Source organism: Callospermophilus lateralis, chromosome 1 (genome assembly GCF_048772815.1).
Source record: "Callospermophilus lateralis isolate mCalLat2 chromosome 1, mCalLat2.hap1, whole genome shotgun sequence".
Lineage (NCBI taxonomy): Eukaryota > Metazoa > Chordata > Mammalia > Rodentia > Sciuridae > Callospermophilus > Callospermophilus lateralis.
This window is the reverse complement of record NC_135305.1, coordinates 151076380-151091403: the sequence shown is the minus strand read 5'-3', so window position 1 is coordinate 151091403 and position 15024 is coordinate 151076380.

Below are 15024 nucleotides of genomic sequence, written 5' to 3'. Positions count from 1 at the left end.
CTCTGGCAGAGTGACAAGGGATCACAGGCCTGAGTGCAGAATGGGTGCATGTGGCAATGACCCAGCGATTCCATTCCTAGGCATATATTGGGGGAAGAAAACATATCTACAAAACCCTGCACAATAATATTCACAGCAGTATTATTTCTAATAGTCCCAATGTGGAACAAACCAAATAAATCATGAATGGATAAATAAAATGGGCTATGTCCATACAATGGAATATTACTCAGCCAAAAAAGAAATGAAGTACTGCTACATGCTACAACATAAACAGACCAGGAAAGCATTACACTACAAGAAGCATACCCAAGGCCACATATTATGATTTTGTTCATAGAAAATATCCCAAACCCAGAATCACTCCTTAAAGACCCTCCAGTCCCATTAATCATCACTCTCGCTGTCTTCTTCTATCAGCCCCCAGTAACTACTAATCCACCTTTCATCTCTATGGATTTGCCTATTTTGAACAGTTCTTATAAATTATATAAATGTGACACTTTTGTCACAGTACAGGAACAAAATAGTGGCTCCATAAATATTTGCTGAACCAGTGGAGAAGCAGTATAGAAAGAAAGAATATATGGTCTAGGAAAAGGTCACACAATTTTAGAGATAGGAGAAATGTCATCTAGTCCAAATATCTAATTTTGTGGGTGAGGAAATCTAGATCCCCCAAAATCCTGGACTGACCCCTGGATAGTCAGACATAGAGTGACAGAAGTGAGAATTAGAACACAAAAGGTTTGATTTACAATGTAGGAGTTTTCCTCCAGTCCTGCCCCACCTGCCTAAAGGTACCCTATAGTTACTATCCAGTCAGTCCATTCAAAGTAGGATGGACCAATTAGGCTATTGCTCTCAAAATCTAATCATTTCACCTTTAAATATTCCTGCATTACCACAGGATCTTTTGGGATACACCTTATATCCAAACCATAACTCCACATGATCTCTCTTTCTCATACATGCCGCAGTCTGGCTGGGCACAAGATCACGAGCCACTCAAACAGGAACAAACTTTATTTGAAATAACCACCAATACCAAGTTCGTGCCCAGGAAGATTCCTGATCCACCCACGCGGCGTTCCGCCGGTCCCTTCCCGGAACCCCAGCGCAAGCTCCTCCCCCGGAATTCCCTCCTACTGCACTTTCCCAACCAATGGGAACTCTCCAGGAGTCCCGCAGCAGGCCAAGGTAAACAGCAGGAGTCCGGTATCCATGTGAATGTAATTTTTAACATAATCATATCATCTCAATGGCTAGCTGGCATCACCTTTCAATCAAAAATGCCATGCATCATATTAATTGGCTGTAGCTCCCAGCATCTCCCCCCTTTTGTTTAATTAAGCAACAAGTAATGTGGCTAGGGACCGTGCCTGTTAGGTTTGTCCAATTCAACATATGGTTCTTACCCGTCATTGGAAAACTGACCTTTAGGCGTCCGCCTCCTGTCTTAGGTTGATACCACTGCAATTGGATCATACCCGTCACTGACTACCGGTCCAGCATATAGCCATACTTGTGGATAGGCCTATGCACCAGTGGGGGGGTGAGGTTCTTTGCCTCACCTCTGTTGGCCCCCAGATTTGGCCTTGGTGCCAGTGGTGGGGTGAGGTTCTTTGCCTCACCTCTGTTGGCCCCCAAAATTAGACCATCACTAGTAGAAGGGAGGAGGATACAGAAATGCCACGACACCAAATCAATTGACGTCTCCTAGGGGAAAATTGCATCACTGGTGACACATCAGCAAAGATACGCCAGCATTACCATAATTTGTTGCATCAACAGATAGATCACAGTGCATACAAGTGATACACAGTCCAGGCAAGTTCTGTAAGCAGTTCAAAGTGGAGGAATCTATCAATATGTCCATTTCCTCCCAAGATAAATCGACTCATTAATTGAGCATTATTTGTTGAGTTATTATTCATTGATGTATCAGTTTATACAGTTTGTTGTGATAATTATCGAAGAAGTTGTAGTTTGGTTTCATCTTTGTCTTCACCGGCACTGGGATGAAAAATAGGAATTCTGACAATGATGTTAAAGAAAGAAAGAAAAAAAATGTAACATTTCAACAGGTACTAAGAAAACATTTTTTTTTGAACAATTTACATTATCTTGAACAGAATTATTAAATACAATGAAAAGGAAAGATGAAAATAAACAAACAGGTCTGTTAACCTGCTTATTTGTACACATATTAAAATAATCTTTAACAGCTGTTTACCCAATTTAAATTAAACCATTAAAATTACGTGAATAATAAAAAATACTTGGATCCATTTTTTCATGAGCACTCCTCATATATGATCTATGGACATACGCACATATAGACATACAACACAAAACAGAAGTGTGCACATATAACATACAACACATAAGACAATAATAAAGGCCTTGTAGCTTCACCTAGGTGAAATCTCCATTGCAATGTTAAAAACTCCACAGTCAAAAAATAAAACTGATCAGAAAAACATTAACCTAGGTCTATATGAGCTCAAAAATAAAATAGAACTTTATGATGTGGGAAAAAGCAATAATAAAATAGATATTGAAAAAAGCATCCTGGTTAATCACTATCGCAGATGTAAGAATAGCCATGCTGGAGTTCTGGATATCAGCTGTTATGGATTTCAGTCAAATCATCTTCTTTTTGGTTTGTAGAAACTGTTTTAGTTAACCTCTCTGGAATCCAAATCGGCTGCTGTTCTCCCTGTGGAAAAACACAAACAGAGCCCCGACTCCAGACAATCACTGGATCAGGACCTTTCCATTGTCCTGTTAGAATATCTTTCCAAAGTGTTTTAGGCTTATGTACATTTTTTGGATTCAAATGTCTTTCCGCAGCACTAAGCCCTGATGAATCCAAATTTAAAAAGTTTAGAGTAAAAAGGGTTATTTTAAGTTTATCTTTGGGGGATATATACCCCTTTCCAATTCCCTCCTTTTGTTTTAATAAGTACATTTTAATAGTTTGATGAGCTCTTTCAACTATGCCTTGTCCCTGTGGATTGTATGGAATTCCTGTTATGTGAGTAATTGCAAATGATGAGCAGAATTGTTTAAAAGAGGTAGAAGCATAACCAGGACCGTTATCTGTTTTTAACTGTTTTGGAATGCCCACAGTGGCAAAATTTTGTAAGCAATGAGCTATAACATCTTTAGTTTTTTCTCCAGCATGAAGGCAGCCCATCAAAAATCCAGAAGAAGTATCAACTGTAACATGCAAATATTTTAATTTTCCAAATTCTGTCAAGTGTGTGACGTCCATCTGCCAAATATGGTTAGGTATCAGTCCTCTAGGATTGACTCCAAGATTAACTTGTGGTAAAAATGTCACACAATTTTGACATTGTTTTATTATATGTCTGGCTTGTTCTTTAGTTATTTTAAAACGCTTTTGTAAAGTATTAGCATTGACATGGAACCTTTTATGAAAATTTATAGCTTCTTCTATTGTGGAGAAAATATGTATGTCATGTGTAGATTTATCTGTTAATTCATTGCCCAAAATAAGGGCTCCAGGCAATCCTGTATGTGCCCTGATATGTCCTATAAAGAATGGATCTTTTTTGTCCCAGATTAGACTTTGTATAGTGGAAAACAAAGAGAAAACAGTAGAAGAAGGGGAAATCCTACCAGCATCTTCAAGGGATACTATAGCATTAACTACATACTGACTATCAAAAAATAAATTAAATACAGAATCTTTAAACATCATAAAAGCTTGTAATACTGCATTAAGCTCTACCTTTTGAGCTGATTGTTTGGGTACTAAAAATGTAAAAGTTTGATCAGGGGTAACTACTGCTGCTGTACCATTATTTGATCCATCAGTGAATATATTTGGAGCATTCATGATAGGGGTCTTTCTTGTCATTTTTGGAAAAACTACAGGATGCTTAGACCAAAAAGGCAACAAAGGATTAGATGGCAAGTGATTATCAAATGAAACATTAGATTTACACATGATTATTGCCCAAGTATTTAACTCATTAGCTAACTCATCAATTTGATCCATAGTATATGGAGTAATAATTTTATTGGGAGAAATCCCAAACACTCCCTTTGTTGCTTTTATTCCTTTGAGTATTAATTGTCCTACAGCCTCAGGATATCTAGTAAGAATAGTTTTAGGAGAATAAGATAAATGTATCCACAATAATGGACCTTATTGCCAAAATACTCTTGTAGGAATATTTTTTGTTGGTAGTACAATAAATAATAAAGGCAAACTTATATCAATTCTATCCAAGTGCATATTTTCCATATATGTTTCAATGATTTTTAATGTCTTTCTTGCTTCAGGCGTTAACATGCGGGGTGAATTTGGATCTGATGGACCTTTTAGGATATCAAATAAAGGTCCTAGCTCTCCTGTTGCTATGCCTAGATAAGGCCTTATCCAATTTATGTCTCCCAATAACTTTTGAAGGTCATTAAGTGATTTGAGTTGATCTACTCGTATTTGAATTTTTGGTGGACGGACCATGGTTGAGGATAACAGAACTCCTAGATAATTAATTGGAAGATTTAACTGTACTTTATCTATTGCTATCTCTAGATTATAACCTTTTAATAAATTTATAAGTGTGGCATAACATTCTAGCAGTGTGTTTTTATCTTTATGTGCCAATAACATATCATCCATATAGTGAAATATTTGTAGTTCAGGATTTTGATTTCTAAGTGGTTGGATTGCTTTGTTAACATAAATTTGACACATAGTTGGACTATTAGCCATCCCCTGAGGGAGTACTTTCCATTCATATCTCTGATCAGGACCTTCATGATTTAGTGCAGGGATAGTAAATGCAAAATGTGGACTATCCTCAGGATGAATTGGAATTGAAAAAAAACAATCTTTAATATCTATAGCTAAAACATACCAGGTTTTTGGTAAAGCAGACAATTGGGGAATCCCTGATTGAGCAGGTCCCATAATAACCATTTCATTATTAATGGCTCTTAAATCTTGTAATAATCTCCATTTACCAGATTTTTTTTTAATGACAAAAATGGGAGTATTATGGGGAGATATGGAAGGTTGTATATGTCCTTTCGCTAATTGTTGTTTGACCAGATCATGGGCTACTTGTATCTTTTCTTTAGTCAGGGTCCACTGAGGAACCCACACTGGTCTTTCTGATTTCCAAGTAATTTTTATTGTCTCAGTGGCCCTTTCTGAAAATCCAACCCATGTCTGTCTGTTCCTTGATCTATTTGAATTGGTGCTGCTATACCTTGTTTTTGTTTTCCTAATCTTTTTTCTTTTCTAAAACCTTGTCTGGCCCTAGTAGTGGGCGCATTAGGATTGATGTTATTTGTTAACGTCAAACCTAATTGATCTAGGACATCTCATCCCCATAAATTTATAGGAAGATGATTCAATACATATGGCTGTATAGTTCCCTCACATCCTTCAGGATCCTTCCAATCTAATACCATTGCACTTCTATGGGGATTAGTAGCCACTCCTAGGCCTCGAAGCGTTTGAGTGGCTTGTTGTAATGGCCAATGTTTTGGCCATTCCTGACTAGATATGATGCTAAGGTCTGCACCTGTGTCCAGTAGCCCATTAAAGTCGTGTCCTTGAATATTTAGTTTTAGCATGGGGTGAGAATCTAAATTTAAAGACAGCATAGCCCAATCTACACCTGTGGAGCCCAATCCCCTGGTACCTCTTTCTACAGCACGACTGGAAAATTTATCATGTAGGCTGGGTACTATTAGTAACTGTGCTATTCTATCCCCTGGTGAAATTACTGATATACCTCTTGGAGAACTAGCTATAATTTTTATTTCACCTTCATAATCAGGATCAATTACCCCGGGACTTATCATAAGTCCTTTTAGTGTAGAAGAACTGCGTCCCAATAATAAGCCTACCATTCCTTGGGGAAGAGGTCCTTTTACTCCTGTGGGAATGATTTGAATTCCCATCTCTGGAGTTAGTACTGCTCTTGCAGAGGTGCAGATGTCCAACCCTGCGCTCCCACTAGTTTGTCTGATGAGGGATTTAATGGATAATGTGTCCTGGGCACTACCTTGATGGTGCTGCTGGGTTCCTCCATTGCCCCGTATATTTGTGGTTTTGGGCCCTGGAGCATTGGGCCCTCCAGTCCGTTTTTTGGCAATGGAGCCTGATGCCTTTCTCCACGATATCGTGGGTAAACACTTGGTCCTTGTCCGTTTTTTGATAACGGAGTGCCCTCTATGGTAGTTTGAGAACGGCATTCATTAGCCCAATGTCTCCCTCTACGGCATCGTGGGCAAATACCTGGTATTCTATTCCTTTGATACCTAGCTTTGTTAAACCCTCCTCCTATGGGGCAATTTCTTTTAAAATGTCCTGTTTGATCACAATTGTAGTATGTTTTTGGCCTGGCATCTAAAGCCTGTTGTACTGCTGCTAAGACTTGTCCTTGTTCACTAATGTCTCTACATAATTTAATATATGTGTTTAAATCTTCATGTTTCCATGGTCTAATGACCTCTCTGCAGCAACAATTTGTTTGGTCATAAGCCAGTTGTTTTATAAATGGCATTGCCTGTTCTACATCTCCAAATATTCTAGAAGCTGTCTGAATAAGCCTATCTACAAATTTAGCGTAAGGTTTGTTAGTTCCTTGTATTACCTTAGATAACTGTCCTTGTAAATCTCTATGCCCCTGAAAAGTTTTCCATGCCCTAACCGCATCTGCAGCAATTTGTGCGTATACACCAGGATCATATTCAATTTGTTGCCGTTGACCCTCATAAGGTCCCTTTCCTAACAACATCTCCAGATTTCTTTGAGGGTAACCGGCTGCTGCATTTTGCCTAGCTGTCTCCGTGCATAATTCCTCATTGGCAACCTTCCATAACAAATATTGTCCTCCATTTAGCACAGATCGACACATGTTAGCCCAATCTGCTGGTGTCATGTCTAAGTTGGTAATAGATTCGACCATACTTATGGTGAAGGGTGCTTGCGGGCCATAGGTTGTTACAGCCTCCTTTAATTGCTTTACTGTTTTGAAATCTAAAGCACGGTGAATTCGTTGCCCTCCTGTCTGCTCAAGTACAGGGCATGCTAATCTTTGGGATCCTGCCTCAGGATTTTGTGCATCAACTACGGGAGTTGAGGGCCGCTCAGCTGTAGGTGGAGCTGTTGGTTGAATTACACCCTCTGGTGATAGAACGGAGTTAGTAGCAGCCTCCTGTTGTAACTCCCCACTTCATGGTCGTTTTTCCTCTAAGCTTTCTTTCTTCAAATTTTCCTCTGTCTGACTAGCTGGAGAGACCTTCTTTTTTGCTTGACCTGACATGTTTTCTACCACAGTTTGGACCTCTAACAATTTACTTAACAGTTTTTCGGTTTGTTTTTTACTAGTTTCTAATCTACTATAAAGGTAACGCAACTCAATAAGGTAGCATAAAACAAAAACGGAGCAAAGAATAGTTGTATCAATTTTCTCTTTCTCAGGGCCAAACAACTTCAAGCCTTGAGCCAACCATTTTTCCCAGTTTGCCTGAGAAAATTCTAGGGATAGGCAGCTTGAAACAAAAACAAAATAAATCAAAAGAAGAACACATTGTTTTTTGAAATGGTCACCCATTCTGTCGCCTTCCCTCAGGGGCGAGCAATTTTACTCACCTCCAAGCTTCAGGCGCTCCCCGTACGGGCCACCAGTTGCCACAGTCTGGCTGGGCACAAGATCACGAGCCACTCAAACAGGAACAAACTTTATTTGAAATAACCACCAATACCACGTTCGTGCCCTGGAAGATTCCTGATCCACCCACGCGGCGTTCTGCCGGTCCCTTCCCAGAACCCCAGCGCAAGCTCCTCCCCCGGATTCCCTCCTACTGCACTTTCCCAACCAATGGGAACTCTCCAGGAGTCCCGCAGCAGGCCGAGGTAAACAGCAGGAGTCCGGTATCCATATGAATGTAATTTTTAACATAATCATATCATCTCAATGGCTAGCTGGCATCACCTTTCAATCAAAAATGCCATGCATCATATTAATTGGCTGTTGCTCCCAGCACATACACACTACTGTCATGATTCCATCTACCACATGAGACACAGCCAGGGAAGCCCTTGCCAAAAATGGTGCCATACTGTTTTGATTTCCTAAACTCTAAAACTATGAGCCAAATAAACTTCTTTATAAGTTACTAAACCGGGAGCATTTTGTCATAATAACATAACATGCATACCTTTTACACATTGAACATTTATTTGACAAATATTTTTACTTACTTATTTATTTTTAATTTTATTTGTTTGTTTGTTTGTTTTGGTGCTGCGGATTGAACCCAGGGCCTTTATGCATGCAAGCCAAGCACTCTTCCAACTGAGCTACACCCCCAGGCCCTTGACAAATATTTTTAAATTAAATAAATAATGCCCAATCACTCACTTCATGGAGCTCAGAAACTAGCAGAAAGTAACTTAAGGAGAGTATCTACTTACAGAGCACTTACTTTATTCCAGTTTTTGTGCTTAACATTTTTCATAGTTGTCATTTAATTTTGACAATCACCACCTCAAGTAGTTTCTCTTATGGTCTCCAGTTTATGCATGAAAAAACTTAAACAATAGAATACTTGAATAATTTGTAACCAAGCTTTGCAAGCACACTCCAGCTCCAGAGCCTATAACCATCAAATTCTACTATGAAATGTGCTAAAGAAGCTTTGTCCAGAAGTGAATGAGAGTCTAAATGAAGAGTGTCATAGGAATTAACATCATTAAAAGGTAACTCCCCTCTTTTTTATTTATCTGCTTGTCTCTATCCTTATTTCTCCAAGGCCAATATTCAAATACTGCAATAAGTAGGCTAGGCTCCTATCCATGTTGCTATATCCTACATTTTTCTCTTCTAGGCTGAAATACCATTGTTTCTCTCTCAAAATATTTTTCTATACTTTCCAATGGCTTTTCTTTTCTACTTCCTTTTCAGATTATTCCTGCCAACACTGAACTTTTCTTTTTGCACCACTTATGGGTAATTAACTAGCATATATTTTCATAGTTGCTTAAAATCCAACTCTATTCTCTAATTTTTTCACATGCATAAATCCCTTCACCTGAAACAAATTTTATATCACCTTGTCAGAAATACATTTGCATCCTCCAGAATATCTAGACTTACAGTAGATGTTTAACAATAAATTATTCCATAGGATTAAATTAAGGAACAGTTAAATTTAGGCATACAAATTGAATAATCACATGAATTCTTTCTCTCTAAATGTCTAACCTGGATTCTTTTTCAAAATGGTATTTTTTTCATTCCATACATACAGTTAAGGTTTAAGACTTCTAACTTTGCAGTCTAATTGGCCTAATTTAAAAATCATGTTGGCAGCAACAGTTTCTGTAACTATCAAGAGTTATGAAGCAGTTAGCCAGAGAAGTGTATTTGACACCTGAATTATTTTTCTCCAGAAATGCACTGAAATTTGAAAAGGGCTCAGTTAGTCTTGTAATTTTTACTGTTTTTTTCTAATACCCTTTTCTCCCCATGGTGTCTGCCTATATCATTCCCCCAGGATCCCAAACACAGACACTTCTATAAAGTACCTCATGATACATCATACCTAATATTTCAATAATCCTTTGTAAAATGTCTCTATGGAGTGCTGATTCTCACATCCACCCTCTTGTCTCACAGCCCTACTTTATTCAAAAATTTATAGCATTGTCTAATCCATCTGTGCCTGTGTCCAAACCTTCAAAAGCCAAGAACTTCCATCCTCCCTGAGGATGTTTGTAAGAATTTCTCTGTTCTCATGCACACCAAGAATTATTTAGAATATTTGCAGAATAAAGTATCAGCTATAATGGAGAGATGCAGAAAATGAGAGTAATTGAAAAAGAGGAGCATGAGAGAGAAGAGAAGGATCATGGACATGAGTGGAAGGATCTTATAAAAGAAACCAGAGAATTCTTATGACATGAGTAAGAAGGGATAATTAAGGTATAAAAGAGAGCAGAAACAGGATAATGATTTCTTAAATTTTTTGAGGTGGAGAAAAGAAGCTACATTAAAAATGGCCATAGATAGCCATACATTTTTCCTTAAAAGAAATTGGGAGTAAGATCACTTCCTTGGAGCATTTCTCTAATATAAGATAACTGTTATTATGTGGGTTAGACTCTGTGTCCTCTATTCTGTACCATTGGTCTACTAGTCTATTTTGGTGCCAATATCATGCTGTTTTTGATAGTATTACTCTGTAGTACAGTTTAAGGCCTGTTACAGTGATGCCACCTGCTTCACTCTTCTTGCTAAGAATTGCTTTAGCTATTCTGGATCTTTTATTTTTCTAGATGAATTTCATGACAGCTTTTTCTATTTCTATGAGGAATTTCATTGGGATTTTGATTACAATTGCATTAAATCTGTATAGTGTTTTGGTAATATGGTCATTTTCACAATATTAATTCTGCCTATCCAAGAACAAGGGAGATCTTTCCATCTTTAAAGGTCTTCTTTAATTTCTTTCTTTAGTATTCTATAATGTTTGTTATAAAGGTCTTTCACCTCTTTTGTTAGGTTAATTCCCAAGTATTTTTTCTGCTATTGTAAATGGGATAGTTTTCCTTGTTTCCCTTTCAGAGGATTTGTCCCTGAAATATAGAAATGTCTTTGATTTATGGGTGTTGATTTTTGTGCCCTACTACTTTGTTGAATTCATTTACTAGTTCTAGAAGTTTTCTGATAGAAATTTTTGGGTCTTCTAGGTATAGAATCATATCCTAAGCAAATAGTGCTATTTTGAGTTCTTCTTTTCCTATTTATATCCCTTTAATTTCTTTAGTCTAATTGTTCTGACCAGTGTTTCAAAAACTATTTTAAAAAGAAGTAGTGAAAGAGGGCATCCCTGTCTTGTTCCAGTTTTCAATTTTTCTCCACTTAAAGGCATCCAAAACATACATTGGATAAAAGGTAACCTCTACAATAAATGGTTCTGAGAAAACTGGAAATCCATATGTAACAAAATGAAATTAAACCCCTACCTCTCACCATGCACAAAACTCAACTCAAAGTGGATCAAGGATGTAGGAATTAAACTAAGGATCCTGAGTTTAATAGAAGAAAAAATAGGCTCAAATGTGGGATTAGGCCCCAACTTCCTTACTAAGATTCCAATAGCACAAAAATTAAAATCAAGAATCAATAAATGGAATGAATTCAAACTAAAAAGCTTCTTCTCAACAAAAGAAATAATCAGTGAGTTGACTAGAAAGCCTGTATCCTGGGAGCAAATTTTACCACTCGCACATCAGAGCACTAATCTCTAGGGTATATAAAGAACTCAAAAAGCTAAACACCAAAAAAAAAAAAAATCAATAAGTGGGGCAAGGAACTGAACAAACATTTCTCAGAAGATAGTATATAACATATACAACCAATCAACAAGTATATGAGAAAGTGTTCAGCATCTCTAGCAATTAGAGAAATGCAAATCAAAACTACTCTTAAGATTTCATCTAACTCCAGTCAGAATGGCAGCTATGAAGAATACCAACAATAATAAGTGTTGGTGAGGATGTGGAGAAAAAGGCACACTCATACATTGCTTGTGGGACTCATATTGGTACAGCCAATATGGAAAGCAGTATTGAGATTCCTTGGAAAACTGGGAATGGAACCACCATTTGACCCAGCTATCCCACTCCTCAGTCTATACACAAAAAAACTTTAAAACAGCATTATACATGGCACAGCCACATCAATGTTTATAGCAGCACAATTCACAAAAGCTAAACTGTAGAACCAACCTAGATGCCCTTCAGTAGATGAATGTATAAAGAAAATGAGATAAATATACACAGTGGAATATTACTCAGCAATAAAAGAGAATAAAATCAGGGCATTTTCAGGTAAATGGAGTTGGAGAATATAATGCTAAGTGAAGGTAGCCAATCCCAAAAAACCAAATGCCAAATGTTTTCTATGATATAAGGAGGCTGATTCGTGGTGGGGTAGGGAGGGGAAACATGGGAGGATTAGATGAATTCTAGATAGGGCAGAGGGCTGGGAGAGGAAGGGGGGCATGGGGGTAGAAAAGATGATGGAGTGAGATGGACATCATTATCCTAAGTACATGTATGAAGATATGAATGATGTGAATATACTTTGCATACAACCAGAGATATGAAAAATTGTGCTCTATATTTGTATTATGAATTGTAATGTATTCTGTGGTCATATATAACAAATTAGAATAAAAAATGAATTAAAAAATAAAAATAAAATAAGACTAGAATTCATATATTAAAAAAAGATCACTTGCTTGCAAGGGGCAGTGGAGTATGAAAAAGACTCCTTCCTCAGAAATGTAATCGGGTATATATAAGAAGTTAATAGCTGCGGTGAGAGCCATGTGAAAGTTACTGGCACAGACCTATAATGTTGTAGTCACTGGAACTACATGGTTCTGGGGAAAATCTGGACAGGGAAGGGGTAGAAAACACAGACAATGGCACCAATCATGGGGGCAAATAATTCTGGAGTGATGGAAATGGAAGGCATTGGCATGGCTGACTAGAAGGGTCAGGCATGGAGGATGGAGGGTGAGAGAGGAGAATGGGGGGTGAAAGAGGAGCTTGCAGGGCCTGCATATGAGTGTGAGCTATCCAAGGTCAGTAGAGATGGGAGTGACAGAGCATAGCAGACACAGACTCCATTGCCCTCTTTATGCTAAAAGTCAAACTTGACTGGGACATATCATTATGAACAAACTTCCACAAAGAGAGACAATTAGGAAAAACAGTGGAGGTCAATAACTATGCTTTCTACATACAGTTGAAAGAACTTACATCTCTTAACATAATCTGTGTTTCTCCTAAAAACAACCGTGGGATCTAATATTTGAAAATATGTATTACTTGTGATTACATACTACTATTTTGTAAATAAAATTTACAAAATATTTAAATAAAATTTGCAAAATTATGTATTTAATCAAAATTGCAACAGAACTTAAGTGACCAGCTCTTTTGGATAATATCTAAAAAATTTTATGGAAAAACACAAAGAACATAAATTTAAGATCAAACTATTTACTTTTTCTGGATTTAACTCAAAAGAACATAGGTAGGTGGGTTCTTTAGTTGGATGGATGATGCCTGTCATAACCTTAGTTTCTGTGCTATTACTCAGTTTTCCACAGGGAAGGGTAAGCTCGTTCCATATTGTGAGGCTAAAAAAATGTATTCTTCAGAGACCAATTGTGTCTATACCTGATTATTTCAGGCTCAAGTTCTAGAACAGGGGAAAATACTTGATTCACAGAAGTTTAAGGTTTGATTCAACCTGGGATGAGTCAGAGTTATAGAATGTACTCGTGGGCTTTGCCTCTATGCTGGTGACCTGCTTTTCTGATGCGCGGTAGAGGCCAGCACTTACCTCCACTGGCTACTTTGCAAGGTTCGTGGCCAAGATAAGAGTCATGGCAGATGTAACCATAAGTGAGCTTTAGATTCTCCAGTTACTTTCTATGTCCAACACTGCAGGATCATTTGCCTCTGGGCTCAGCTCTGTTACCTATGCTTTCTCTTTCCTTTTCAGAATTCCCTGAAGGCCACAGAACTCCAGTGAGTTCATCATTACACACCTGTACAAGTGCATTTCCTTGGCCTCTCACCAAAATCACTAACTCCTTATGGTTAAGTTTGAATGAAACTCATTTTCAAACTAACAGTTGCTTACCAGATACTAAAAACACAGAAGGTTGAATTCCGGTCAATACTAGAATTGCAGACCAGATTGTAAGACAGGGTATTAAGAAGGAAAAGATGTTGAGACCTTTTGTCCTGGCTATTTGTGTGACATACATGTAAAAATTACTTTCTGCATGGTACACGTGGCATCAGTCATCAACATACAAACAAACCCTTTCCCCAGTCAGAGCCATGGTGAATTGTTCTCTCTCTTCAGAATGTGATTTTCAAGTATAGATGTAATAAGGCCGAGATGATCTATGGTTTCTTCTTTTACACATCTGGTATTTTGGAGATGTGGCAGGCAGGGGAGACAGGCCAAATCAGAGAAGTTTATGTTTGTTTGTTTTAGTCAATCAGCCTATATATGTCTTCTCCTCTTCCTCTGCAATTTTTTTGTCTCATTCATTCATTCAGAGAGAGAGAGAGAAAACTTAAATGGGCAATAACTTCAAACACATATCTACTGAAAAATTAATAAGTATGGGTGCTGCTGGAGTAGCAAAATCTCTGACGATAAGGAGTAGATAGCAGGAACCTTACAATGTGATATTATTTCACTAATATACTCTCCCACAATTGCACAAGACACACATTAATACCCACCCAATCCTTCTCTGAGAATACCATGAGATCTTTCACCCCAGCCTCTTCCACTGACATGTGCAGTTTAAGGGCAGAAATCACAAGTCAAGAGGCTGACGACTTTCCTAAAGTCATATACAGAATAGCTAATTATTGCACAAGATTGAAAGGAACAACCAAACAAATTACCCCAGCAGCATACAACAGTAAGCACTTGATTTCACTCACATCCATGGTTCAACCAGGCAGCTTGACAGGTATGAGCTAGCCTCAAGGACTCATTTCATCTATTATTCATGGGTTGACTGGAGATCAGCTATGCAGCTTTGCTGCTTTGAGAAGACAGCCACAAATGTCTGTGGACCTTGTTTGGACAGTGTATAAAAGTAGAGAAGCAAGAGAGAATAAAGAGTGTCCAACAGCCTGAAGAGTAAATAGCATCACTTCCTCACATTCCATTGTCCAGATTTAGGAAATGGAAAAATTGATTTTATCTCTTGATGAGAGGGGCTCCACAGTCCCACTGCAAACAACTTGGATCCTGGAAAGAATAGGAAACAGAAGACACTTTTACAGTTAATCCACTACTCTATGAAACATCCAGCCTGTGAGAGAAAAGGCATGTGTTAGTCAGCTTCACATTTCTACTATGAAATATCTGAGGCAACTAATTAATAAAGAGAAGAGATTTATTGATCTCACAG